Genomic DNA, 27,616 nt, shown 5'->3' on the forward strand with positions numbered 1-27,616 from the left:
AGCGTTTTAATCAGAGATAAAGCTGCCCTATGTGTGTTGAACTGTGAGTAAAGTATATGCACTTGCCTAACCAAACTCTTCTGTCAGTACCCTTCGTTTTTAGGATAAAGAAGGAACAGTTATTGGAAATGTTACCAAGTTTTAAATGCCATTTGTTGTATTCTTCACTTTCAAAGTTGAACTCCACGCGGAAAATGCGCCCTTGTTTTCATGAACACATACTGTAGCGTACCTCACCTTTCACAACACACGCGTCTCCAACCCGGGTTGGGGAGCTTTAAGTACGTTACTTTGGCCGGTTGCTTTCGCTTACGGCCATACCACGCTGAACACGCCCGATCTCGTCCGATCTCGGAAGCTAAGCAGCGTCGGGCCTGGTTAGTACTTGGATGGGAGACCGCCTGGGAATACCAGGTGCCGTAAGCTTTTCTCTCCATCAGCCAGTGCAACTTTTTTTTTTTCAGGCTGTCTGTCTGTGCGTGCCTGCTCCCTAGTACGTAGATGTTCCAACCCCTTTGAATATTTGCTTCCTCCGTTTGAAAGCAAAATAAATAAATAAATAAATAAATAAATAACTAAATGCATAGGTAGGAAATATAGGCTAAGCCAGCAACAGGTCGAACAAAATTGCACGAGTTGACTGTCAACAGTTGGCGGATTGGGGGAGTTTTAGTGCTTGTTTTCATCTGGAATGTTTAGCTTATTTTTTGGGGGTGACAGCTTTGTTTTCTATGTCCCTTTAGTTTTCACCGTTTTGTACAATTCCCGGTCTCGCTGTGTTCATTCGCCCAAGAGCTGCAAAGTCATTTTTTCAACACTGCCTGAGTATGGATAATAGCCTACAGTCTGCATGGCTGTCGACATCCCAGATATTGTGGTGTTTTCCTGAACAACTGTAGGTTACTCGTTTCAGGATGTCCGAGTAGAGCGAGTGACCAAAGTTCCTGTTTTTACGCACAGCGAATTGATATTTGAAAAGCTAATATCAGCGTGCTTCATGAAGTTTTGCTTGACAGCAGTTGCTACTACATAGCCTATGTTGTCGTATTAGATGCAGCATTCGATTGACGTGTGTCTACTATTACGTATAAGGCCTATATAAACCGTGCGCTAAGGAGAAGCGCTCATTCACGTCTCCGTCGCCGGAGGGAGCGCCACGCTTTCCGTCGTTAGTGTACATTTGTGGACATGTATGGATCATTGGCTGCCAGTGACTCTAGCACACCAGTAGAGAACTGCAGTTGGAGCAGTTGTTTTTACTTTCTCCGTGGCGAAGTTGAAGCAAAGCGGATCCATGAAACAACCCTCTTCACAACACATGACCTGAAGGCGCAATCCTAACTGGCCAGAGACCCAACTCGGAGCGTCTGCATCCCGACCGGTATGTGTACGTTGTTTTCATTGAGAGGCTACGTTTCTAAAACGAAGCTTATATTTCATGAATTGTAAATTAGGGTTGTTCTCTCCAATGAAACATCCCCTGTGTTTTCGCTCCGCTTAAAAAAAGGATTTTTTATTTTATTTTTTATATCCCATCAAATACTTAGTGGTTTTATATTCTCATGCATGGCCAGACACTGATTTCTCTCCTTAGCTTTGAGTATCATCTTTGTTTGAAAAGCTGAGCTTTTTTTTTTTTTTTTACTCCAGTGACGTTTTCTAATTTACTTGTGGTAGTTTCAAATGGTGTACACCAAGTGGTTTTTGCCATGCTATGTCACCATTACAATTTCTTTAGCTTCTAAACAAATCTGTGAGCGTTTTAATCAGAGATAAAGCTGCCCTATGTGTGTTGAACTGTGAGTAAAGTATATGCACTTGCCTAACCAAACTCTTCTGTCAGTACCCTTCGTTTTTAGGATAAAGAAGGAACAGTTATTGGAAATGTTACCAAGTTTTAAATGCCATTTGTTGTATTCTTCACTTTCAAAGTTGAACTCCACGCGGAAAATGCGCCCTTGTTTTCATGAACACATACTGTAGCGTACCTCACCTTTCACAACACACGCGTCTCCAACCCGGGTTGGGGAGCTTTAAGTAGGTTACTTTGGCCGGTTGCTTTCGCTTACGGCCATACCACGCTGAACACGCCCGATCTCGTCCGATCTCGGAAGCTAAGCAGCGTCGGGCCTGGTTAGTACTTGGATGGGAGACCGCCTGGGAATACCAGGTGCCGTAAGCTTTTCTCTCCATCAGCCAGTGCAACTTTTTTTTTTTCAGGCTGTCTGTCTGTGCGTGCCTGCTCCCTAGTACGTAGATGTTCCAACCCCTTTGAATATTTGCTTCCTCCGTTTGAAAGCAAAATAAATAAATAAATAAATAAATAAATACATAACTAAATGCATAGGTAGGAAATATAGGCTAAGCCAGCAACAGGTCGAACAAAATTGCACGAGTTGACTGTCAACAGTTGGCGGATTGGGGGAGTTTTAGTGCTTGTTTTCATCTGGAATGTTTAGCTTATTTTTGGGGGGTGACAGCTTTGTTTTCTATGTCCCTTTAGTTTTCACCGTTTTGTACAATTCCCGGTCTCGCTGTGTTCATTCGCCCAAGAGCTGCAAAGTCATTTTTTCAACACTGCCTGAGTATGGATAATAGCCTACAGTCTGCATGGCTGTCGACATCCCAGATATTGTGGTGTTTTCCTGAACAACTGTAGGTTACTCGTTTCAGGATGTCCGAGTAGAGCGAGTGACCAAAGTTCCTGTTTTTACGCACAGCGAATTGATATTTGAAAAGCTAATATCAGCGTGCTTCATGAAGTTTTGCTTGACAGCAGTTGCTACTACATAGCCTATGTTGTCGTATTAGATGCAGCATTCGATTGACGTGTGTCTACTATTACGTATAAGGCCTATATAAACCGTGCGCTAAGGAGAAGCGCTCATTCACGTCTCCGTCGCCGGAGGGAGCGCCACGCTTTCCGTCGTTAGTGTACATTTGTGGACATGTATGGATCATTGGCTGCCAGTGACTCTAGCACACCAGTAGAGAACTGCAGTTGGAGCAGTTGTTTTTACTTTCTCCGTGGCGAAGTTGAAGCAAAGCGGATCCATGAAACAACCCTCTTCACAACACATGACCTGAAGGCGCAATCCTAACTGGCCAGAGACCCAACTCGGAGCGTCTGCATCCCGACCGGTATGTGTACGTTGTTTTCATTGAGAGGCTACGTTTCTAAAACGAAGCTTATATTTCATGAATTGTAAATTAGGGTTGTTCTCTCCAATGAAACATCCCCTGTGTTTTCGCTCCGCTTAAAAAAAGGATTTTTTATTTTATTTTTTTATATCCCATCAAATACTTAGTGGTTTTATATTCTCATGCATGGCCAGACACTGATTTCTCTCCTTAGCTTTGAGTATCATCTTTGTTTGAAAAGCTGAGCTTTTTTTTTTTTTTTTACTCCAGTGACGTTTTCTAATTTACTTGTGGTAGTTTCAAATGGTGTACACCAAGTGGTTTTTGCCATGCTATGTCACCATTACAATTTCTTTAGCTTCTAAACAAATCTGTGAGCGTTTTAATCAGAGATAAAGCTGCCCTATGTGTGTTGAACTGTGAGTAAAGTATATGCACTTGCCTAACCAAACTCTTCTGTCAGTACCCTTCGTTTTTAGGATAAAGAAGGAACAGTTATTGGAAATGTTACCAAGTTTTAAATGCCATTTGTTGTATTCTTCACTTTCAAAGTTGAACTCCACGCGGAAAATGCGCCCTTGTTTTCATGAACACATACTGTAGCGTACCTCACCTTTCACAACACACGCGTCTCCAACCCGGGTTGGGGAGCTTTAAGTAGGTTACTTTGGCCGGTTGCTTTCGCTTACGGCCATACCACGCTGAACACGCCCGATCTCGTCCGATCTCGGAAGCTAAGCAGCGTCGGGCCTGGTTAGTACTTGGATGGGAGACCGCCTGGGAATACCAGGTGCCGTAAGCTTTTCTCTCCATCAGCCAGTGCAACTTTTTTTTTTTCAGGCTGTCTGTCTGTGCGTGCCTGCTCCCTAGTACGTAGATGTTCCAACCCCTTTGAATATTTGCTTCCTCCGTTTGAAAGCAAAATAAATAAATAAATAAATAAATAAATAACTAAATGCATAGGTAGGAAATATAGGCTAAGCCAGCAACAGGTCGAACAAAATTGCACGAGTTGACTGTCAACAGTTGGCGGATTGGGGGAGTTTTAGTGCTTGTTTTCATCTGGAATGTTTAGCTTATTTTTGGGGGGTGACAGCTTTGTTTTCTATGTCCCTTTAGTTTTCACCGTTTTGTACAATTCCCGGTCTCGCTGTGTTCATTCGCCCAAGAGCTGCAAAGTCATTTTTTCAACACTGCCTGAGTATGGATAATAGCCTACAGTCTGCATGGCTGTCGACATCCCAGATATTGTGGTGTTTTCCTGAACAACTGTAGGTTACTCGTTTCAGGATGTCCGAGTAGAGCGAGTGACCAAAGTTCCTGTTTTTACGCACAGCGAATTGATATTTGAAAAGCTAATATCAGCGTGCTTCATGAAGTTTTGCTTGACAGCAGTTGCTACTACATAGCCTATGTTGTCGTATTAGATGCAGCATTCGATTGACGTGTGTCTACTATTACGTATAAGGCCTATATAAACCGTGCGCTAAGGAGAAGCGCTCATTCACGTCTCCGTCGCCGGAGGGAGCGCCACGCTTTCCGTCGTTAGTGTACATTTGTGGACATGTATGGATCATTGGCTGCCAGTGACTCTAGCACACCAGTAGAGAACTGCAGTTGGAGCAGTTGTTTTTACTTTCTCCGTGGCGAAGTTGAAGCAAAGCGGATCCATGAAACAACCCTCTTCACAACACATGACCTGAAGGCGCAATCCTAACTGGCCAGAGACCCAACTCGGAGCGTCTGCATCCCGACCGGTATGTGTACGTTGTTTTCATTGAGAGGCTACGTTTCTAAAACGAAGCTTATATTTCATGAATTGTAAATTAGGGTTGTTCTCTCCAATGAAACATCCCCTGTGTTTTCGCTCCGCTTAAAAAAAGGATTTTTTATTTTATTTTTTATATCCCATCAAATACTTAGTGGTTTTATATTCTCATGCATGGCCAGACACTGATTTCTCTCCTTAGCTTTGAGTATCATCTTTGTTTGAAAAGCTGAGCTTTTTTTTTTTTTTTTACTCCAGTGACGTTTTCTAATTTACTTGTGGTAGTTTCAAATGGTGTACACCAAGTGGTTTTTGCCATGCTATGTCACCATTACAATTTCTTTAGCTTCTAAACAAATCTGTGAGCGTTTTAATCAGAGATAAAGCTGCCCTATGTGTGTTGAACTGTGAGTAAAGTATATGCACTTGCCTAACCAAACTCTTCTGTCAGTACCCTTCGTTTTTAGGATAAAGAAGGAACAGTTATTGGAAATGTTACCAAGTTTTAAATGCCATTTGTTGTATTCTTCACTTTCAAAGTTGAACTCCACGCGGAAAATGCGCCCTTGTTTTCATGAACACATACTGTAGCGTACCTCACCTTTCACAACACACGCGTCTCCAACCCGGGTTGGGGAGCTTTAAGTAGGTTACTTTGGCCGGTTGCTTTCGCTTACGGCCATACCACGCTGAACACGCCCGATCTCGTCCGATCTCGGAAGCTAAGCAGCGTCGGGCCTGGTTAGTACTTGGATGGGAGACCGCCTGGGAATACCAGGTGCCGTAAGCTTTTCTCTCCATCAGCCAGTGCAACTTTTTTTTTTTCAGGCTGTCTGTCTGTGCGTGCCTGCTCCCTAGTACGTAGATGTTCCAACCCCTTTGAATATTTGCTTCCTCCGTTTGAAAGCAAAATAAATAAATAAATAAATAAATAAATAACTAAATGCATAGGTAGGAAATATAGGCTAAGCCAGCAACAGGTCGAACAAAATTGCACGAGTTGACTGTCAACAGTTGGCGGATTGGGGGAGTTTTAGTGCTTGTTTTCATCTGGAATGTTTAGCTTATTTTTGGGGGGTGACAGCTTTGTTTTCTATGTCCCTTTAGTTTTCACCGTTTTGTACAATTCCCGGTCTCGCTGTGTTCATTCGCCCAAGAGCTGCAAAGTCATTTTTTCAACACTGCCTGAGTATGGATAATAGCCTACAGTCTGCATGGCTGTCGACATCCCAGATATTGTGGTGTTTTCCTGAACAACTGTAGGTTACTCGTTTCAGGATGTCCGAGTAGAGCGAGTGACCAAAGTTCCTGTTTTTACGCACAGCGAATTGATATTTGAAAAGCTAATATCAGCGTGCTTCATGAAGTTTTGCTTGACAGCAGTTGCTACTACATAGCCTATGTTGTCGTATTAGATGCAGCATTCGATTGACGTGTGTCTACTATTACGTATAAGGCCTATATAAACCGTGCGCTAAGGAGAAGCGCTCATTCACGTCTCCGTCGCCGGAGGGAGCGCCACGCTTTCCGTCGTTAGTGTACATTTGTGGACATGTATGGATCATTGGCTGCCAGTGACTCTAGCACACCAGTAGAGAACTGCAGTTGGAGCAGTTGTTTTTACTTTCTCCGTGGCGAAGTTGAAGCAAAGCGGATCCATGAAACAACCCTCTTCACAACACATGACCTGAAGGCGCAATCCTAACTGGCCAGAGACCCAACTCGGAGCGTCTGCATCCCGACCGGTATGTGTACGTTGTTTTCATTGAGAGGCTACGTTTCTAAAACGAAGCTTATATTTCATGAATTGTAAATTAGGGTTGTTCTCTCCAATGAAACATCCCCTGTGTTTTCGCTCCGCTTAAAAAAAGGATTTTTAGGGCCCGAGCACCGAGGTGCGGCCGCTGTAGCAGCGGCTGCACCGTAGGTGCAAGGCCCTATTGCTTCTGCTCAGATTATTAGGGCCCGAGCACCGAGGTGCGGCCACTGAAAGTGGCTGCACCGTAGGTGCAAGGCCCTATTGTTTTCGCTCAGATTATTATTATAGTTTTTTCCTCCTTACCTGTTTTTTTTTTTCCACCAACTTGGCATGCTCTAAAACTCTTGTAATTTGGCAGCCATTTGTAGAATTGCAATCGAAACTCAGACACAGAGTTTTGGTCTAGGGCGTGGCTCAGGGACTCTATAGCGCCACCTATCACGCTGTCTGTTGTGGTTGACACATGCATACACGAAAATGGCCCAGATTTGGTGGGTATGTGTGTTGCAGTAATCTGAACAATTTTTACATTTACACTCTATAGTAAATATTCAAAGAATTTGAGTTATGGTTATGATTATGAATTTTGCACATCATGTATTTTGAAACACTTCTCCTAGACGGTTTATCGAAATCATGTCCTTTCAGCAGTAAAATGATCTTAAGGGGTTGCCCAAGAGAAATTGCGACCAGATTTTTGAATTTCAAAAGTATATTGAAATGGCGAAGGTTTGAATCTAGGTGTCTTATAAAAGAAACAAAAAGTTGGTGTTATAGGCAGAAAACAGTGACTAATTTGGATGAAATTTGATGGAGTATTAGTTAGTGTGTTTGTAGTGACAGTCATATGCAAAGTTTTGAATTTGGTGTTGTTTGTGATTTTTAAAAGTGCATTAATGATTGTGGTGGATACAGTTTTAGCTAAAATATTTTGAAGCGAGTTGATGAATGATTATAATCATATCAAGCTATGCTGCAATTTTGATTTTAACCATGTTAACAGAAAGTGAGTTATTTTTAATTTCATATTTGCCCAATCACACAGCCCCTCCTCTCTGTCCTTCTCTGCCTCTCTCTCTGTTGCAACTAACAGACACACGCACGCACTCTGTCACCCCCCTTCTCGGGTCCTCCCTAACTAACACACACACATTGACACACGCGCGGCTTTCTAGAGACAGACAGAGACAGAGACAGAGACAGAGACACACACACACACACACACACACACACACACACACACACACACACACACACACACACACACACACACACACACACACACACACACACACACACACACACACACACACACAGACACACACACACACACACACACACACTTTGGGCAACCGTGGCCTACTGGTTAGGGCTTGGGGCTTGTAGCTGGAGGATTGCCGGTTCGATCCCTGACCAGTCCACAGCTGAAGTGCCCTTGAGCAAGGCATCTAACCCCTGACTGCTCCCTGAGCGCCGCTGGTTGGGCAGGCAGCTCACTGCTCTGAGTATGGTATATTAAAAAGTATACAAAAGTATATTGAAATGGCGAAGGTTTGAATCTAGGTGTCTTGTAAAAGAAACAGAAAGTTGGTGTTATAGGTAGAAAACAGTGACTAATTTGGATGAAATTTGATGGAGTATTAGTTAGTGTGTTTGTAGTGACAGTCATATGCAAAGTTTTGAATTTTGGTGTTGTTTGTGTTTTTTAAAAGTGCATTAATGATTGTGGTGGACACAGTTTTAGCTAAAATATTTTGAAGCGAGTTGACGAATAATTATAATCATATCAACCTATGCTGCAATTTTGAAATTTTGACTTTAGCCATGTTCACAGTAAGTGAGTATTTAGGTTTATTTGTGTTTGCATGTGTCTTATACTCCATCCATTTAGCTGAGCAGGAGTAGGTGCTCTCTCTCTCAGCTGCATGTCTCTCTCGTCCCCTGCTAATTCTCTACACAGACTCACAGACACTCTCTCACCCCTCCCCCGTCATTCTCTCTCTCTCTCACGCACGCACGCGCGTGCGCACACACACACACACACACACACACACACACACACACACACACACACACACACACACACACACACACACACACACACACACACACACACACACACACACACACACACACACACACACACACACACACACACACACACACACACACACTCCCTCCCTCCCTCTTTCCTCCCTCCCTCCTTCCCTCTGGGCAGCCGTGGCCTACTGGTTAGGGCTTGGGGCTTGTAACTGGAAGGTTGCCGGTTCAATCCCCAACCAGTCCACCACTAAAGTGCCCTTGAGCAAGGCACCTAACCCCTCACTGCTCCCCCAGCACCGCTGGTTGGGCAGGCAGCTCACTGCTCTGGGTCAGTGTGTGATTCACCTCACTTCACTGTGTGCTGTGTGTGTTCACTAATTTGGTTAAATTGGGTTACATGTAGAGAAATAAATTTCCCTCACGGGATCAAAAAAGTGTATATTCTATTCTATTGATCGATTTGTCTCTACCCCCTCTGTCTGTGTCGGTCTAGCGTTATTGCTATCGATAGTCAGAGATAGAGCTCTGAGCTAGGGTGTGGCTTAGGGACTCTATAGCGCTACCTAGCATATTGTCTGTTGTGGCTGACACATACATTCAGGAAAATTGACCAAATTTGGTGGGCATGTGTGTTGCTCATGCACATGCCCACCAACACGCACATGTTGCTTTGTTAGATTCCGAAATCTCACAGGTCTCCGCACCGCTGGTGCTCGGGCCCGCCATCGCCGCTTGCGGCTATATTTATTATTATTATTATTATTATGTCTGTGGAATCCTCTTACAGGTCATGTTTGCCCTTTTTTCACCAACTTGGCATGCTCTAAAACTCTTGAAATTTGGCAGTAAGATGTGGAATTGGTAACGCTACTCAGAGACAGAGCTCTGGCCAAGGGTGTGGCTCAGGGACTCTATAGCGCCACCTACCGCGCTGTCTGTTGTGGTTGACACGTGCATGCACGAAAATGAACTAAATTTGGTAGGCAGATGTGTTGCATAAATCTGAACAACTTTTACATTTACACTACATAGTGAATCTTAAACAAATTTGAGTTATGATTATGATTATGATTTTTGCACATCATGTATTTTGAAACACTTATCCTAGACGGTTTATCGAAATCATGTCATATCAGCACTAAAATGATCTTGAGGGGTTGCCCGAGAGGAATTGCGACCAGATTTTTGAATTTCAAAAGTATATCGAAATGGCGAAGGTTTGAATTATGGCGTTTTATTAAGAAACAGGAAGTTGGTGTTATAGGCAGAAAAAAGGCTATGAATTGGATGTAATTTGGCAGCTACATGTGGAATTGCCTCTGCTAGTCAGAGACAGAGCTCTGGCCTAAGGTGTGGCTTTGGGACTCTATAGCGCCACCAATAAGCACGTTATCTGTTGTGGTTGACACAAACATTCACGGAAATGAACCAAATTTGGTGGACTTGTGCGTTATTGCTATGGCTAGTCAGAGACAGAGCTTTGGCATAGGGTGTGGCGTAGGGACTCTATAGCACCACCTAGTGCGTTGTCTGTTGTGGTTGACACAAACATTCACGAAAATGAACCAAATTTGGTGGGCTTGTGCATTATTGCTATCGATGGTCAGAGATAGAGCTCTGGCCTAGGGTGTGGCTTAGGGACTCTATAGCGCCACCTAGCGCATTGTCTGTTGTGGTTGACACGTACATTCACCCAAAGGAACCAAATTTGGTGGGCATGTATGTTATTGCTATAGTTATTCAGAGACAGAGCTCTGGCCTCGGGTTTGGCTTAGGGACTCTTTAGCGCCACCTAGTGCATTGTCTGTTGTGGTTGACACGTACATTCACCAAAATGAACCAAATTTGGTTAGCATATGTGTTATTGCTATAGCTATTCAGAGACAGCGCTCTGGCCAAGGGTGTCTTAGGGACTGTATAAGGCCACCTAGTGCAATGTCTTTTGTGGTTGACACACACATTCACGAATATGAACCAAATTTGGTGGGCTTGTGCGTCATTGCTATCGATAGTCAGAGATAGAGCTCTGGCGTAGGGTGTGGCTTAGGGACTCTATAACGCTACCTAGCATGTTGTCTGTTGTGGTTGACACATACATTCAGGAAAATTGACCAAATTTGGTGGGCATGTGTGTTGCTCATGCACATGCCCACCAACACGCACATGTTGCTTTGTTAGATTCCGAAATGTCACAGGTCTCCGCACCGCAGGTGCTCGGGCCCGCCATCGCCGCTTGCGGCTATATTTTATTTTATTTTTTATATCCCATCAAATACTTAGTGGTTTTATATTCTCATGCATGGCCAGACACTGATTTCTCTCCTTAGCTTTGAGTATCATCTTTGTTTGAAAAGCTGAGCTTTTTTTTTTTTTTTTACTCCAGTGACGTTTTCTAATTTACTTGTGGTAGTTTCAAATGGTGTACACCAAGTGGTTTTTGCCATGCTATGTCACCATTACAATTTCTTTAGCTTCTAAACAAATCTGTGAGCGTTTTAATCAGAGATAAAGCTGCCCTATGTGTGTTGAACTGTGAGTAAAGTATATGCACTTGCCTAACCAAACTCTTCTGTCAGTACCCTTCGTTTTTAGGATAAAGAAGGAACAGTTATTGGAAATGTTACCAAGTTTTAAATGCCATTTGTTGTATTCTTCACTTTCAAAGTTGAACTCCACGCGGAAAATGCGCCCTTGTTTTCATGAACACATACTGTAGCGTACCTCACCTTTCACAACACACGCGTCTCCAACCCGGGTTGGGGAGCTTTAAGTAGGTTACTTTGGCCGGTTGCTTTCGCTTACGGCCATACCACGCTGAACACGCCCGATCTCGTCCGATCTCGGAAGCTAAGCAGCGTCGGACCTGGTTAGTACTTGGATGGGAGACCGCCTGGGAATACCAGGTGCCGTAAGCTTTTCTCTCCATCAGCCAGTGCAACTTTTTTTTTTTCAGGCTGTCTGTCTGTGCGTGCCTGCTCCCTAGTACGTAGATGTTCCAACCCCTTTGAATATTTGCTTCCTCCGTTTGAAAGCAAAATAAATAAATAAATAAATAAATAAATACATAACTAAATGCATAGGTAGGAAATATAGGCTAAGCCAGCAACAGGTCGAACAAAATTGCACGAGTTGACTGTCAACAGTTGGCGGATTGGGGGAGTTTTAGTGCTTGTTTTCATCTGGAATGTTTAGCTTATTTTTTGGGGGTGACAGCTTTGTTTTCTATGTCCCTTTAGTTTTCACCGTTTTGTACAATTCCCGGTCTCGCTGTGTTCATTCGCCCAAGAGCTGCAAAGTCATTTTTTCAACACTGCCTGAGTATGGATAATAGCCTACAGTCTGCATGGCTGTCGACATCCCAGATATTGTGGTGTTTTCCTGAACAACTGTAGGTTACTCGTTTCAGGATGTCCGAGTAGAGCGAGTGACCAAAGTTCCTGTTTTTACGCACAGCGAATTGATATTTGAAAAGCTAATATCAGCGTGCTTCATGAAGTTTTGCTTGACAGCAGTTGCTACTACATAGCCTATGTTGTCGTATTAGATGCAGCATTCGATTGACGTGTGTCTACTATTACGTATAAGGCCTATATAAACCGTGCGCTAAGGAGAAGCGCTCATTCACGTCTCCGTCGCCGGAGGGAGCGCCACGCTTTCCGTCGTTAGTGTACATTTGTGGACATGTATGGATCATTGGCTGCCAGTGACTCTAGCACACCAGTAGAGAACTGCAGTTGGAGCAGTTGTTTTTACTTTCTCCGTGGCGAAGTTGAAGCAAAGCGGATCCATGAAACAACCCTCTTCACAACACATGACCTGAAGGCGCAATCCTAACTGGCCAGAGACCCAACTCGGAGCGTCTGCATCCCGACCGGTATGTGTACGTTGTTTTCATTGAGAGGCTACGTTTCTAAAACGAAGCTTATATTTCATGAATTGTAAATTAGGGTTGTTCTCTCCAATGAAACATCCCCTGTGTTTTCGCTCCGCTTAAAAAAAGGATTTTTTATTTTATTTTTTTATATCCCATCAAATACTTAGTGGTTTTATATTCTCATGCATGGCCAGACACTGATTTCTCTCCTTAGCTTTGAGTATCATCTTTGTTTGAAAAGCTGAGCTTTTTTTTTTTTTTTTACTCCAGTGACGTTTTCTAATTTACTTGTGGTAGTTTCAAATGGTGTACACCAAGTGGTTTTTGCCATGCTATGTCACCATTACAATTTCTTTAGCTTCTAAACAAATCTGTGAGCGTTTTAATCAGAGATAAAGCTGCCCTATGTGTGTTGAACTGTGAGTAAAGTATATGCACTTGCCTAACCAAACTCTTCTGTCAGTACCCTTCGTTTTTAGGATAAAGAAGGAACAGTTATTGGAAATGTTACCAAGTTTTAAATGCCATTTGTTGTATTCTTCACTTTCAAAGTTGAACTCCACGCGGAAAATGCGCCCTTGTTTTCATGAACACATACTGTAGCGTACCTCACCTTTCACAACACACGCGTCTCCAACCCGGGTTGGGGAGCTTTATGTAGGTTACTTTGGCCGGTTGCTTTCGCTTACGGCCATACCACGCTGAACACGCCCGATCTCGTCCGATCTCGGAAGCTAAGCAGCGTCGGGCCTGGTTAGTACTTGGATGGGAGACCGCCTGGGAATACCAGGTGCCGTAAGCTTTTCTCTCCATCAGCCAGTGCAACTTTTTTTTTTTCAGGCTGTCTGTCTGTGCGTGCCTGCTCCCTAGTACGTAGATGTTCCAACCCCTTTGAATATTTGCTTCCTCCGTTTGAAAGCAAAATAAATAAATAAATAAATAAATAAATAACTAAATGCATAGGTAGGAAATATAGGCTAAGCCAGCAACAGGTCGAACAAAATTGCACGAGTTGACTGTCAACAGTTGGCGGATTGGGGGAGTTTTAGTGCTTGTTTTCATCTGGAATGTTTAGCTTATTTTTGGGGGGTGACAGCTTTGTTTTCTATGTCCCTTTAGTTTTCACCGTTTTGTACAATTCCCGGTCTCGCTGTGTTCATTCGCCCAAGAGCTGCAAAGTCATTTTTTCAACACTGCCTGAGTATGGATAATAGCCTACAGTCTGCATGGCTGTCGACATCCCAGATATTGTGGTGTTTTCCTGAACAACTGTAGGTTACTCGTTTCAGGATGTCCGAGTAGAGCGAGTGACCAAAGTTCCTGTTTTTACGCACAGCGAATTGATATTTGAAAAGCTAATATCAGCGTGCTTCATGAAGTTTTGCTTGACAGCAGTTGCTACTACATAGCCTATGTTGTCGTATTAGATGCAGCATTCGATTGACGTGTGTCTACTATTACGTATAAGGCCTATATAAACCGTGCGCTAAGGAGAAGCGCTCATTCACGTCTCCGTCGCCGGAGGGAGCGCCACGCTTTCCGTCGTTAGTGTACATTTGTGGACATGTATGGATCATTGGCTGCCAGTGACTCTAGCACACCAGTAGAGAACTGCAGTTGGAGCAGTTGTTTTTACTTTCTCCGTGGCGAAGTTGAAGCAAAGCGGATCCATGAAACAACCCTCTTCACAACACATGACCTGAAGGCGCAATCCTAACTGGCCAGAGACCCAACTCGGAGCGTCTGCATCCCGACCGGTATGTGTACGTTGTTTTCATTGAGAGGCTACGTTTCTAAAACGAAGCTTATATTTCATGAATTGTAAATTAGGGTTGTTCTCTCCAATGAAACATCCCCTGTGTTTTCGCTCCGCTTAAAAAAAGGATTTTTTATTTTATTTTTTATATCCCATCAAATACTTAGTGGTTTTATATTCTCATGCATGGCCAGACACTGATTTCTCTCCTTAGCTTTGAGTATCATCTTTGTTTGAAAAGCTGAGCTTTTTTTTTTTTTTTTACTCCAGTGACGTTTTCTAATTTACTTGTGGTAGTTTCAAATGGTGTACACCAAGTGGTTTTTGCCATGCTATGTCACCATTACAATTTCTTTAGCTTCTAAACAAATCTGTGAGCGTTTTAATCAGAGATAAAGCTGCCCTATGTGTGTTGAACTGTGAGTAAAGTATATGCACTTGCCTAACCAAACTCTTCTGTCAGTACCCTTCGTTTTTAGGATAAAGAAGGAACAGTTATTGGAAATGTTACCAAGTTTTAAATGCCATTTGTTGTATTCTTCACTTTCAAAGTTGAACTCCACGCGGAAAATGCGCCCTTGTTTTCATGAACACATACTGTAGCGTACCTCACCTTTCACAACACACGCGTCTCCAACCCGGGTTGGGGAGCTTTAAGTAGGTTACTTTGGCCGGTTGCTTTCGCTTACGGCCATACCACGCTGAACACGCCCGATCTCGTCCGATCTCGGAAGCTAAGCAGCGTCCGGCCTGGTTAGTACTTGGATGGGAGACCGCCTGGGAATACCAGGTGCCGTAAGCTTTTCTCTCCATCAGCCAGTGCAACTTTTTTTTTTTCAGGCTGTCTGTCTGTGCGTGCCTGCTCCCTAGTACGTAGATGTTCCAACCCCTTTGAATATTTGCTTCCTCCGTTTGAAAGCAAAATAAATAAATAAATAAATAAATAAATAACTAAATGCATAGGTAGGAAATATAGGCTAAGCCAGCAACAGGTCGAACAAAATTGCACGAGTTGACTGTCAACAGTTGGCGGATTGGGGGAGTTTTAGTGCTTGTTTTCATCTGGAATGTTTAGCTTATTTTTGGGGGGTGACAGCTTTGTTTTCTATGTCCCTTTAGTTTTCACCGTTTTGTACAATTCCCGGTCTCGCTGTGTTCATTCGCCCAAGAGCTGCAAAGTCATTTTTTCAACACTGCCTGAGTATGGATAATAGCCTACAGTCTGCATGGCTGTCGACATCCCAGATATTGTGGTGTTTTCCTGAACAACTGTAGGTTACTCGTTTCAGGATGTCCGAGTAGAGCGAGTGACCAAAGTTCCTGTTTTTACGCACAGCGAATTGATATTTGAAAAGCTAATATCAGCGTGCTTCATGAAGTTTTGCTTGACAGCAGTTGCTACTACATAGCCTATGTTGTCGTATTAGATGCAGCATTCGATTGACGTGTGTCTACTATTACGTATAAGGCCTATATAAACCGTGCGCTAAGGAGAAGCGCTCATTCACGTCTCCGTCGCCGGAGGGAGCGCCACGCTTTCCGTCGTTAGTGTACATTTGTGGACATGTATGGATCATTGGCTGCCAGTGACTCTAGCACACCAGTAGAGAACTGCAGTTGGAGCAGTTGTTTTTACTTTCTCCGTGGCGAAGTTGAAGCAAAGCGGATCCATGAAACAACCCTCTTCACAACACATGACCTGAAGGCGCAATCCTAACTGGCCAGAGACCCAACTCGGAGCGTCTGCATCCCGACCGGTATGTGTACGTTGTTTTCATTGAGAGGCTACGTTTCTAAAACGAAGCTTATATTTCATGAATTGTAAATTAGGGTTGTTCTCTCCAATGAAACATCCCCTGTGTTTTCGCTCCGCTTAAAAAAAGGATTTTTTATTTTATTTTTTATATCCCATCAAATACTTAGTGGTTTTATATTCTCATGCATGGCCAGACACTGATTTCTCTCCTTAGCTTTGAGTATCATCTTTGTTTGAAAAGCTGAGCTTTTTTTTTTTTTTTTACTCCAGTGACGTTTTCTAATTTACTTGTGGTAGTTTCAAATGGTGTACACCAAGTGGTTTTTGCCATGCTATGTCACCATTACAATTTCTTTAGCTTCTAAACAAATCTGTGAGCGTTTTAATCAGAGATAAAGCTGCCCTATGTGTGTTGAACTGTGAGTAAAGTATATGCACTTGCCTAACCAAACTCTTCTGTCAGTACCCTTCGTTTTTAGGATAAAGAAGGAACAGTTATTGGAAATGTTACCAAGTTTTAAATGCCATATGTTGTATTCTTCACTTTCAAAGTTGAACTCCACGCGGAAAATGCGCCCTTGTTTTCATGAACACATACTGTAGCGTACCTCACCTTTCACAACACACGCGTCTCCAACCCGGGTTGGGGAGCTTTAAGTAGGTTACTTTGGCCGGTTGCTTTCGCTTACGGCCATACCACGCTGAACACGCCCGATCTCGTCCGATCTCGGAAGCTAAGCAGCGTCGGGCCTGGTTAGTACTTGGATGGGAGACCGCCTGGGAATACCAGGTGCCGTAAGCTTTTCTCTCCATCAGCCAGTGCAACTTTTTTTTTTTCAGGCTGTCTGTCTGTGCGTGCCTGCTCCCTAGTACGTAGATGTTCCAACCCCTTTGAATATTTGCTTCCTCCGTTTGAAAGCAAAATAAATAAATAAATAAATAAATAAATAACTAAATGCATAGGTAGGAAATATAGGCTAAGCCAGCAACAGGTCGAACAAAATTGCACGAGTTGACTGTCAACAGTTGGCGGATTGGGGGAGTTTTAGTGCTTGTTTTCATCTGGAATGTTTAGCTTATTTTTGGGGGGTGACAGCTTTGTTTTCTATGTCCCTTTAGTTTTCACCGTTTTGTACAATTCCCGGTCTCGCTGTGTTCATTCGCCCAAGAGCTGCAAAGTCATTTTTTCAACACTGCCTGAGTATGGATAATAGCCTACAGTCTGCATGGCTGTCGACATCCCAGATATTGTGGTGTTTTCCTGAACAACTGTAGGTTACTCGTTTCAGGATGTCCGAGTAGAGCGAGTGACCAAAGTTCCTGTTTTTACGCACAGCGAATTGATATTTGAAAAGCTAATATCAGCGTGCTTCATGAAGTTTTGCTTGACAGCAGTTGCTACTACATAGCCTATGTTGTCGTATTAGATGCAGCATTCGATTGACGTGTGTCTACTATTACGTATAAGGCCTGTATAAACCGTGCGCTAAGGAGAAGCGCTCATTCACGTCTCCGTCGCCGGAGGGAGCGCCACGCTTTCCGTCGTTAGTGTACATTTGTGGACATGTATGGATCATTGGCTGCCAGTGACTCTAGCACACCAGTAGAGAACTGCAGTTGGAGCAGTTGTTTTTACTTTCTCCGTGGCGAAGTTGAAGCAAAGCGGATCCATGAAACAACCCTCTTCACAACACATGACCTGAAGGCGCAATCCTAACTGGCCAGAGACCCAACTCGGAGCGTCTGCATCCCGACCGGTATGTGTACGTTGTTTTCATTGAGAGGCTACGTTTCTAAAACGAAGCTTATATTTCATGAATTGTAAATTAGGGTTGTTCTCTCCAATGAAACATCCCCTGTGTTTTCGCTCCGCTTAAAAAAAGGATTTTTTATTTTATTTTTTATATCCCATCAAATACTTAGTGGTTTTATATTCTCATGCATGGCCAGACACTGATTTCTCTCCTTAGCTTTGAGTATCATCTTTGTTTGAAAAGCTGAGCTTTTTTTTTTTTTTTTACTCCAGTGACGTTTTCTAATTTACTTGTGGTAGTTTCAAATGGTGTACACCAAGTGGTTTTTGCCATGCTATGTCACCATTACAATTTCTTTAGCTTCTAAACAAATCTGTGAGCGTTTTAATCAGAGATAAAGCTGCCCTATGTGTGTTGAACTGTGAGTAAAGTATATGCACTTGCCTAACCAAACTCTTCTGTCAGTACCCTTCGTTTTTAGGATAAAGAAGGAACAGTTATTGGAAATGTTACCAAGTTTTAAATGCCATATGTTGTATTCTTCACTTTCAAAGTTGAACTCCACGCGGAAAATGCGCCCTTGTTTTCATGAACACATACTGTAGCGTACCTCACCTTTCACAACACACGCGTCTCCAACCCGGGTTGGGGAGCTTTAAGTAGGTTACTTTGGCCGGTTGCTTTCGCTTACGGCCATACCACGCTGAACACGCCCGATCTCGTCCGATCTCGGAAGCTAAGCAGCGTCGGGCCTGGTTAGTACTTGGATGGGAGACCGCCTGGGAATACCAGGTGCCGTAAGCTTTTCTCTCCATCAGCCAGTGCAACTTTTTTTTTTTCAGGCTGTCTGTCTGTGCGTGCCTGCTCCCTAGTACGTAGATGTTCCAACCCCTTTGAATATTTGCTTCCTCCGTTTGAAAGCAAAATAAATAAATAAATAAATAAATAAATAACTAAATGCATAGGTAGGAAATATAGGCTAAGCCAGCAACAGGTCGAACAAAATTGCACGAGTTGACTGTCAACAGTTGGCGGATTGGGGGAGTTTTAGTGCTTGTTTTCATCTGGAATGTTTAGCTTATTTTTGGGGGGTGACAGCTTTGTTTTCTATGTCCCTTTAGTTTTCACCGTTTTGTACAATTCCCGGTCTCGCTGTGTTCATTCGCCCAAGAGCTGCAAAGTCATTTTTTCAACACTGCCTGAGTATGGATAATAGCCTACAGTCTGCATGGCTGTCGACATCCCAGATATTGTGGTGTTTTCCTGAACAACTGTAGGTTACTCGTTTCAGGATGTCCGAGTAGAGCGAGTGACCAAAGTTCCTGTTTTTACGCACAGCGAATTGATATTTGAAAAGCTAATATCAGCGTGCTTCATGAAGTTTTGCTTGACAGCAGTTGCTACTACATAGCCTATGTTGTCGTATTAGATGCAGCATTCGATTGACGTGTGTCTACTATTACGTATAAGGCCTGTATAAACCGTGCGCTAAGGAGAAGCGCTCATTCACGTCTCCGTCGCCGGAGGGAGCGCCACGCTTTCCGTCGTTAGTGTACATTTGTGGACATGTATGGATCATTGGCTGCCAGTGACTCTAGCACACCAGTAGAGAACTGCAGTTGGAGCAGTTGTTTTTACTTTCTCCGTGGCGAAGTTGAAGCAAAGCGGATCCATGAAACAACCCTCTTCACAACACATGACCTGAAGGCGCAATCCTAACTGGCCAGAGACCCAACTCGGAGCGTCTGCATCCCGACCGGTATGTGTACGTTGTTTTCATTGAGAGGCTACGTTTCTAAAACGAAGCTTATATTTCATGAATTGTAAATTAGGGTTGTTCTCTCCAATGAAACATCCCCTGTGTTTTCGCTCCGCTTAAAAAAAGGATTTTTTATTTTATTTTTTATATCCCATCAAATACTTAGTGGTTTTATATTCTCATGCATGGCCAGACACTGATTTCTCTCCTTAGCTTTGAGTATCATCTTTGTTTGAAAAGCTGAGCTTTTTTTTTTTTTTTTACTCCAGTGACGTTTTCTAATTTACTTGTGGTAGTTTCAAATGGTGTACACCAAGTGGTTTTTGCCATGCTATGTCACCATTACAATTTCTTTAGCTTCTAAACAAATCTGTGAGCGTTTTAATCAGAGATAAAGCTGCCCTATGTGTGTTGAACTGTGAGTAAAGTATATGCACTTGCCTAACCAAACTCTTCTGTCAGTACCCTTCGTTTTTAGGATAAAGAAGGAACAGTTATTGGAAATGTTACCAAGTTTTAAATGCCATATGTTGTATTCTTCACTTTCAAAGTTGAACTCCACGCGGAAAATGCGCCCTTGTTTTCATGAACACATACTGTAGCGTACCTCACCTTTCACAACACACGCGTCTCCAACCCGGGTTGGGGAGCTTTAAGTAGGTTACTTTGGCCGGTTGCTTTCGCTTACGGCCATACCACGCTGAACACGCCCGATCTCGTCCGATCTCGGAAGCTAAGCAGCGTCGGGCCTGGTTAGTACTTGGATGGGAGACCGCCTGGGAATACCAGGTGCCGTAAGCTTTTCTCTCCATCAGCCAGTGCAACTTTTTTTTTTTCAGGCTGTCTGTCTGTGCGTGCCTGCTCCCTAGTACGTAGATGTTCCAACCCCTTTGAATATTTGCTTCCTCCGTTTGAAAGCAAAATAAATAAATAAATAAATAAATAAATAACTAAATGCATAGGTAGGAAATATAGGCTAAGCCAGCAACAGGTCGAACAAAATTGCACGAGTTGACTGTCAACAGTTGGCGGATTGGGGGAGTTTTAGTGCTTGTTTTCATCTGGAATGTTTAGCTTATTTTTGGGGGGTGACAGCTTTGTTTTCTATGTCCCTTTAGTTTTCACCGTTTTGTACAATTCCCGGTCTCGCTGTGTTCATTCGCCCAAGAGCTGCAAAGTCATTTTTTCAACACTGCCTGAGTATGGATAATAGCCTACAGTCTGCATGGCTGTCGACATCCCAGATATTGTGGTGTTTTCCTGAACAACTGTAGGTTACTCGTTTCAGGATGTCCGAGTAGAGCGAGTGACCAAAGTTCCTGTTTTTACGCACAGCGAATTGATATTTGAAAAGCTAATATCAGCGTGCTTCATGAAGTTTTGCTTGACAGCAGTTGCTACTACATAGCCTATGTTGTCGTATTAGATGCAGCATTCGATTGACGTGTGTCTACTATTACGTATAAGGCCTATATAAACCGTGCGCTAAGGAGAAGCGCTCATTCACGTCTCCGTCGCCGGAGGGAGCGCCACGCTTTCCGTCGTTAGTGTACATTTGTGGACATGTATGGATCATTGGCTGCCAGTGACTCTAGCACACCAGTAGAGAACTGCAGTTGGAGCAGTTGTTTTTACTTTCTCCGTGGCGAAGTTGAAGCAAAGCGGATCCATGAAACAACCCTCTTCACAACACATGACCTGAAGGCGCAATCCTAACTGGCCAGAGACCCAACTCGGAGCGTCTGCATCCCGACCGGTATGTGTACGTTGTTTTCATTGAGAGGCTACGTTTCTAAAACGAAGCTTATATTTCATGAATTGTAAATTAGGGTTGTTCTCTCCAATGAAACATCCCCTGTGTTTTCGCTCCGCTTAAAAAAAGGATTTTTTATTTTATTTTTTATATCCCATCAAATACTTAGTGGTTTTATATTCTCATGCATGGCCAGACACTGATTTCTCTCCTTAGCTTTGAGTATCATCTTTGTTTGAAAAGCTGAGCTTTTTTTTTTTTTTTTACTCCAGTGACGTTTTCTAATTTACTTGTGGTAGTTTCAAATGGTGTACACCAAGTGGTTTTTGCCATGCTATGTCACCATTACAATTTCTTTAGCTTCTAAACAAATCTGTGAGCGTTTTAATCAGAGATAAAGCTGCCCTATGTGTGTTGAACTGTGAGTAAAGTATATGCACTTGCCTAACCAAACTCTTCTGTCAGTACCCTTCGTTTTTAGGATAAAGAAGGAACAGTTATTGGAAATGTTACCAAGTTTTAAATGCCATTTGTTGTATTCTTCACTTTCAAAGTTGAACTCCACGCGGAAAATGCGCCCTTGTTTTCATGAACACATACTGTAGCGTACCTCACCTTTCACAACACACGCGTCTCCAACCCGGGTTGGGGAGCTTTAAGTAGGTTACTTTGGCCGGTTGCTTTCGCTTACGACCATACCACGCTGAACACGCCCGATCTCGTCCGATCTCGGAAGCTAAGCAGCGTCGGGCCTGGTTAGTACTTGGATGGGAGACCGCCTGGGAATGGCTCATGACCCCCACAAGTACATATTGCTCAGCCCTGGGAGCGAGCAAAAAGGATCAAAACGGACAGCTCCATCTGGTGGTCAAAGTCCTGAACTGTTATTTATTAGGTGGCCTAATTTATTGAAATCCATTAGTCTGCTGAATATTTTGCTCTTTATTTTCATAGTTTGATTTGATCTAGCTGATGTGATTCATAATTTTCAAGAGGAAATGTGTGCAATATTACATTTGGGCTGAATCAAGACAGGGTGTAATGCATCAGTGAACTGTCACTTTGTCTGGAAGACATCAGAGCCGTTCACAGAAGTCATCGTTGTGATCACTCAGGGGATACAGCCAGCGCACAGAGGGGTGTATTCATACCTCTGGTAGAGGCAGAGAAGACAGAAGGACTTGTAAATCATGTGGGGTTTTTTACACTATCCCACCCCTTCTGAAACCCAAGCATACAGAGACTCCAACATACTTGAAATACTTTTACAACTTTTATTTTTCACCTAGAATGTGTTTCATTTGAAAAGCAGTGCATGAAAGCACATGTGAAACGTTTACTACCATTTGCAAACATTTAGTTAAACATGGAGCTGACAGACATACAAACATTACAAGGACACACACACACACACACACACACACACACACACACACATAACAATAATAATAATAATAAATCAAACACTTAACAATTAAAAACACAAACTTGTACTTCAGGTAAAAAAAATGAACAATTGGTTTGTACTGGCCAAAAGCCCAATAAATAACAGGATTATCCAAAGACTCAGGTCACCAATCAACAAATAAAGGCTCAAGCCATTCCTGTAAGATACATTTGTTGTGTGTGTTTTCTTTGGCAAACTTGTGTTAAACATAAAGCAGACAAAGACATACAAACATCACAAAGACATGAAGCTGACAAAGACGAACAAACAACACGTATGACAAAAACAGATGATATGAACATGAACGACCATTAAAGGGTATGCAAACTGATTGTGTTAGATTGGAACTGCTTAAGGTTAAAATTATGGAGGTTAGATTGGCCTTGATATTGAACATGACAGAACATATTTATATACATAAAAAGATAATACAAAGTGCCTTTTAAGAGCAACATAAGTAATAATAAAAAACAAATATAAGAACATTTTTAAACTGTTAAGTGCATGTTTTAAACTTTTGAACTATATAAATAAATAGATTGCTTGTTTTTGTGCATGTGTTTGTTTGTGTTTCAAAGTACTTCAGCATAACACAAACAAGTGGCATCACACAGGTGAGTTTTTTACAGTTATTTACATAGTTCTCCTCTTTTCCAACTCCGCATCCACCACACATTTCAAGTGTTCAAAGCTGTCGTACACCACATTGTCAGACCCAGAGGTGGTGGATATCCTAGTGGATGGACAGGAAGAAAATATCTTCTGGGTGCTTCCAGACACTTTAAGGTGTGTACCTCTTCCGCTGTCCACTACAATTGGGCACGTGGCAAGCCCCACATGGCCGCGAGGGCTTGTTTGGCATGAATGCCTTGACTGTTGGTGCAGGACGTACAAAGCTCTGGCTGCACGATGGCCCACGAAACAGGATGGAGGGAGCCTGTGGCTGTGGGGGGAGAACCAGCAGTATGGGTGCTGCCGACACAGGGGGTGGTCCATAGGTGGGCGCAGCAGGCTTTGGCTGGAGATGGGTGGACGCAGCAGGCCCTGACAGAATGGGGATGGGCGCAGCAGGCTTTGGCCGAGTGGAGGAGGACGACACCGTGGGCTGAACGGACCGGTTCACAGGAGGCACAGGCTCTGGCTCTTCAACATATAATCTGGAAATATAAAATACACATGCAATGAGTATTGATATTACGTGTGTGCTATTTGCTTTCCACAGCCAACAGGTGAAAAAAAGTGCTTATGACAACCAAAAACAGCCCATTCATTCATCACTTTGTTTTTAACATGCAAATCGCGGTTGACATGTTTACACTTCTAAGGCATATTTATACATCAAACGTCAACTCCACACTTAAGTAACACCACCTCTATGGTCTTAAAAAAGTGAGCTAGAGTGTCTGATGACATTTTTAAAGTGTTTCCAGGGATTGTCAGGTCATTACAGCGGCGATTGGTATCTCATTCATTCAAGTTCAATGTATTGTTTACCTCTGACAGGTGAAGGCGACACCGGTGGTAGCTAACGCTAGCTCGACAGAGGCGGCGGCTGAACAGTGAATGAAAACTTTGTCTATAGCCCCCAACTCCCACAAACACGAATTACTTATAAATACTAAGAAAACTATCTTCTAACAACACATTTGGGCTCTTAGACACTTTCAACGCATAGCAAACTCTACCGTTGTTACAGTGAGCAGCACTGTTTACCTTTGCGGCGCCGGGTCAGAGTCAGCCTGCTAACGTTACGAGCTGCTAACGAGATATCGTGTAAAACATTGAATATCGGACCAACTATTAAAAATACATCGAGTTTCATTCATTACTTGGCACATAACTATACAAAACTTACCTGAGAGTAAAAAACAAAAGGTCCAATGGGTCGGAAAAACGCCGCCGATACCGGAGTAGTTAAAGATGGCCGCCAGTATTTTTCGAGACGCAGCTTAACAGCGCCGACGTCATGACGTCGTGAATATTTTCCGATCCTCGCTCAATGATTGGTCTGTTGAGCGCTCAGCTCTGCTCAGCATTGCTCAGTGATTGGCTGAAGGCTGCTCAGCTTTGCTCAGCATTGCTCAGTGATTGGCCGGTTGAGCAGAGGATAGAGAATGGGAATGTGACGTCGCGGACATTTCGCGGTTGCGCCGCGGTGGCGTCTGGGATACATACGTGAGGCCACTTGTACGCTGCTGCCAATGCTGTACCATTGTAAACATCGTAAAACATTGCTAACTCGCTGTTTCTAACACTGTTTTTCACACATCATGGGACGAACCTGTTGTGTTGTTGGATGTAACGTCCGTGCCCACGATCGTCAGGTAAAAAAAATCAACAACGGAGTGTCTTTGTATTACTTTCAGGGTCTCACGTCCACTCTCCAGACGGTCTGTCATAGGGATCCATGTTACCGATCAAAGATATCTTTTCTATATAACGTTTCCTCGCGTCTGGCAGGAGCTTGTCTCTGTACGGTCCATTACTACTTCTACTACTAGTTTTTAGCATAGTAGCCTAAATGTTTACATCTAGTGTTACTGTTTTGGCTAGCCGATCTTGTTCGAAATATCATAGGTTTCCATAGGTTTCTTGTTTATAATTCGCGCCGCGGCCTCACCTAATGGAGGAAAACGCCCTTTTTGTCCCAGAATGCACTGCGCCGCTAACTTCCGTTCCCATTCTCTATATGTACTTGGGGGAGAAAGTGCCTGGGAATACCAGGTGCCGTAAGCTTTTTTCTCCATCAGCCAGTGAAACTTTTTTTTTTTTCAGGCTGTCTGTCTGTGCGTGCCTGCTCCCTAGTACGTAGACGTTCCAACCCCTTTGAATATTTGCTTCCTCCGTTTGAAAGCAAAATAAATAAATAAATAAATAAATACATAGGTAGGAAATATAGGCTAAGCCAGCAACAGGTCGGAAAAAATTGCACGAGTTGACTGTAAACAGCTGGCGGATTGGGGGAGTTTTAGTGCTTGTTTTCATCTGGAATGTTTAGCTTATTTTTTGGGGTGACAGCTTTGTTTTCGATGTAGTTTTCACCGTGTTGTACAATTCCCGGTCTCGCTGTGTTCATTCGCCCAAGAGCTGCAAAGTAATTTTTTCAACACTGTCTGAGTATGGAAAATAGCCTATAGTCTGCATGGCCTTCGACATCCCAGATATTGTAGTGTTTTCCTGAACAACTGTAGGTTACTCGTTTCAGGATGTCCAAGTAGAGCGAGTGACCAAAGGTCCTGTTTTTACGCACAGCGAATTGATATATGAAAAGCTAATATCAGCGTGCTTCATGAAGTTTTGCTTGACAGCAGTTGCTACTACATAGCCTATGTTGTCGGATTAGATGCAGCATTCGATTGACGTGTGTCTACTATTACGTATAGACCTCTGAAGTTCGCCTACAAAAAAGCTGCCATCTTTGAAATTCGGTATCTGGCGATTTTTCCTATGGGAAAATAACATGGGGATTTTGAATTATCGCACCTGTTAAACTCTCGCGGGGACGATAAAGTCTTAAATGCAGACGTTTTCCTGAACACACTTTTGTCCTCTGCCTTCTTGTGCATACTGTGATCTCCGGTACGTGAAGTCGGCACACTTTCATTTTTGCTACCCCAGAGCTAACTGGCTAACTAACTTAATGGCAAGTTGCATCGCAAGTTAGCTCTGGGGTAGCAAAAATCAAAGTCTGCCGCCTTCGCGTACCGGAGATCACAGATTCCTCTCGAAGGCAGAGGACAAAAGTGTGTTCAGGAAAACACCTGAATATCCGATTTTGTCATCCCCGCGAGAGTTTAACAGGTGTGATAATTCCAAATCCCCATGTTAATTTCCCATAGGAAAAATCGTCAGATACCGTAACTCCAAATATGGGCAAAGATGGTAGCTTTTTTGTAGGCGAACTTCAGAGGTCTATAAATTGGAAGGTCTTAGAAGCTTGAAACCAAGCGCATACAACACAAGGGGCCTCAATGAGCTACTGGCCGCTCACTGGTGGCTCCAGCGCACGCGGTTCAGTCGCATCATTCACTCTAATGTGGTGTTCATGAAGTTGGGTGTTGAGGTGCATGTACTGCATTGTGACAGAAAGTCACTTTACAACATCTTACAAGCCCAATGTGGATTTTGAAAAAAGTTTCCACGAGTGCATGTTTTGGCCGTCTCAGCCAACTGTCATGAAATATGAAAAGTAAACGTGTCTTCACTTTTCCTTCATAGCTTGAAATTGGAAGGTCTTAGAAGCTTGAAACCAAGCGCATACAACACAAAGGGCCTCAATGAGCTACTGGCCGCTCACTGGTGGCTCCAGCGCACGCGGTTCAGTCGCATCATTCACTCTGATGTGGTGTTCATGAAGTTGGGTGTTGAGGTGCATGTACTGCATTGTGACAGAAAGTCACTTTACAACATCTTACAAGCCCAAAGTGGATTTTGAAAAAAGTTTCCACGAGTGCATGTTTTGGCCGTCTCAGCCAACTGTCATGAAATGTGAAAAGTAAACGTGTCTTCACTTTTCCTTCATAGCTTGAAATTGGAAGGTCTTAGAAGCTTGAAACCAAGCGCATACAACACAAAGGGCCTCAATGAGCTACTGGCCGCTCACTGGTGGCTCCAGCGCACGCGGTTCAGTCGCATCATTCACTCTGATGTGGTGTTCATGAAGTTGGGTGTTGAGGTGCATGTACTGCATTGTGACAGAAAGTCACTTTACAACATCTTACAAGCCCAAAGTGGATTTTGAAAAAAGTTTCCACGAGCGCATGTTTTGGCCGTCTCAGCCAACTGTCATGAAATATGAAAAGTAAA

The 27,616-nt window shown here is 43.2% G+C and overlaps 10 non-coding genes and 1 pseudogene across 10 annotated transcripts; all 11 read left to right on the top strand.

Moving 5' to 3' along the window:
* Positions 1 to 307: 307 nt before the first annotated feature.
* Positions 308 to 426, top strand: LOC134063253 (5S ribosomal RNA). The gene has a single exon (XR_009936015.1). It is a non-coding gene; the product is annotated as a 5S ribosomal RNA (ribosomal RNA).
* A 1,637-nt stretch (positions 427 to 2,063) lies between these two features.
* LOC134063264 (5S ribosomal RNA) lies at positions 2,064 to 2,182 on the top strand. The gene has a single exon (XR_009936026.1). It is a non-coding gene; the product is annotated as a 5S ribosomal RNA (ribosomal RNA).
* Positions 2,183 to 3,824: 1,642 nt separating this feature from the next.
* LOC134063275 (5S ribosomal RNA) lies at positions 3,825 to 3,943 on the top strand. The gene has a single exon (XR_009936038.1). It is a non-coding gene; the product is annotated as a 5S ribosomal RNA (ribosomal RNA).
* Positions 3,944 to 5,580: 1,637 nt separating this feature from the next.
* On the top strand, positions 5,581 to 5,699 carry LOC134063286 (5S ribosomal RNA). The gene has a single exon (XR_009936049.1). It is a non-coding gene; the product is annotated as a 5S ribosomal RNA (ribosomal RNA).
* Positions 5,700 to 11,507: 5,808 nt separating this feature from the next.
* Positions 11,508 to 11,626, top strand: LOC134063178 (5S ribosomal RNA). The gene has a single exon (XR_009935950.1). It is a non-coding gene; the product is annotated as a 5S ribosomal RNA (ribosomal RNA).
* A 1,642-nt stretch (positions 11,627 to 13,268) lies between these two features.
* On the top strand, positions 13,269 to 13,387 carry LOC134063298 (5S ribosomal RNA). Its single transcript, XR_009936060.1, has one exon. It is a non-coding gene; the product is annotated as a 5S ribosomal RNA (ribosomal RNA).
* Positions 13,388 to 15,024: 1,637 nt separating this feature from the next.
* Positions 15,025 to 15,143, top strand: LOC134063203 (5S ribosomal RNA). Its single transcript, XR_009935974.1, has one exon. It is a non-coding gene; the product is annotated as a 5S ribosomal RNA (ribosomal RNA).
* A 1,637-nt stretch (positions 15,144 to 16,780) lies between these two features.
* On the top strand, positions 16,781 to 16,899 carry LOC134063310 (5S ribosomal RNA). The gene has a single exon (XR_009936072.1). It is a non-coding gene; the product is annotated as a 5S ribosomal RNA (ribosomal RNA).
* A 1,637-nt stretch (positions 16,900 to 18,536) lies between these two features.
* Positions 18,537 to 18,655, top strand: LOC134063321 (5S ribosomal RNA). Its single transcript, XR_009936083.1, has one exon. It is a non-coding gene; the product is annotated as a 5S ribosomal RNA (ribosomal RNA).
* A 1,637-nt stretch (positions 18,656 to 20,292) lies between these two features.
* Positions 20,293 to 20,411, top strand: LOC134063333 (5S ribosomal RNA). Its single transcript, XR_009936094.1, has one exon. It is a non-coding gene; the product is annotated as a 5S ribosomal RNA (ribosomal RNA).
* Positions 20,412 to 22,048: 1,637 nt separating this feature from the next.
* Positions 22,049 to 22,162, top strand: LOC134063212 (5S ribosomal RNA; annotated as a pseudogene).
* Positions 22,163 to 27,616: the final 5,454 nt, after the last annotated feature.

This window comes from Sardina pilchardus, chromosome 17, assembly GCF_963854185.1.
Source record: "Sardina pilchardus chromosome 17, fSarPil1.1, whole genome shotgun sequence".
Classification (NCBI taxonomy): domain Eukaryota; kingdom Metazoa; phylum Chordata; class Actinopteri; order Clupeiformes; family Clupeidae; genus Sardina; species Sardina pilchardus.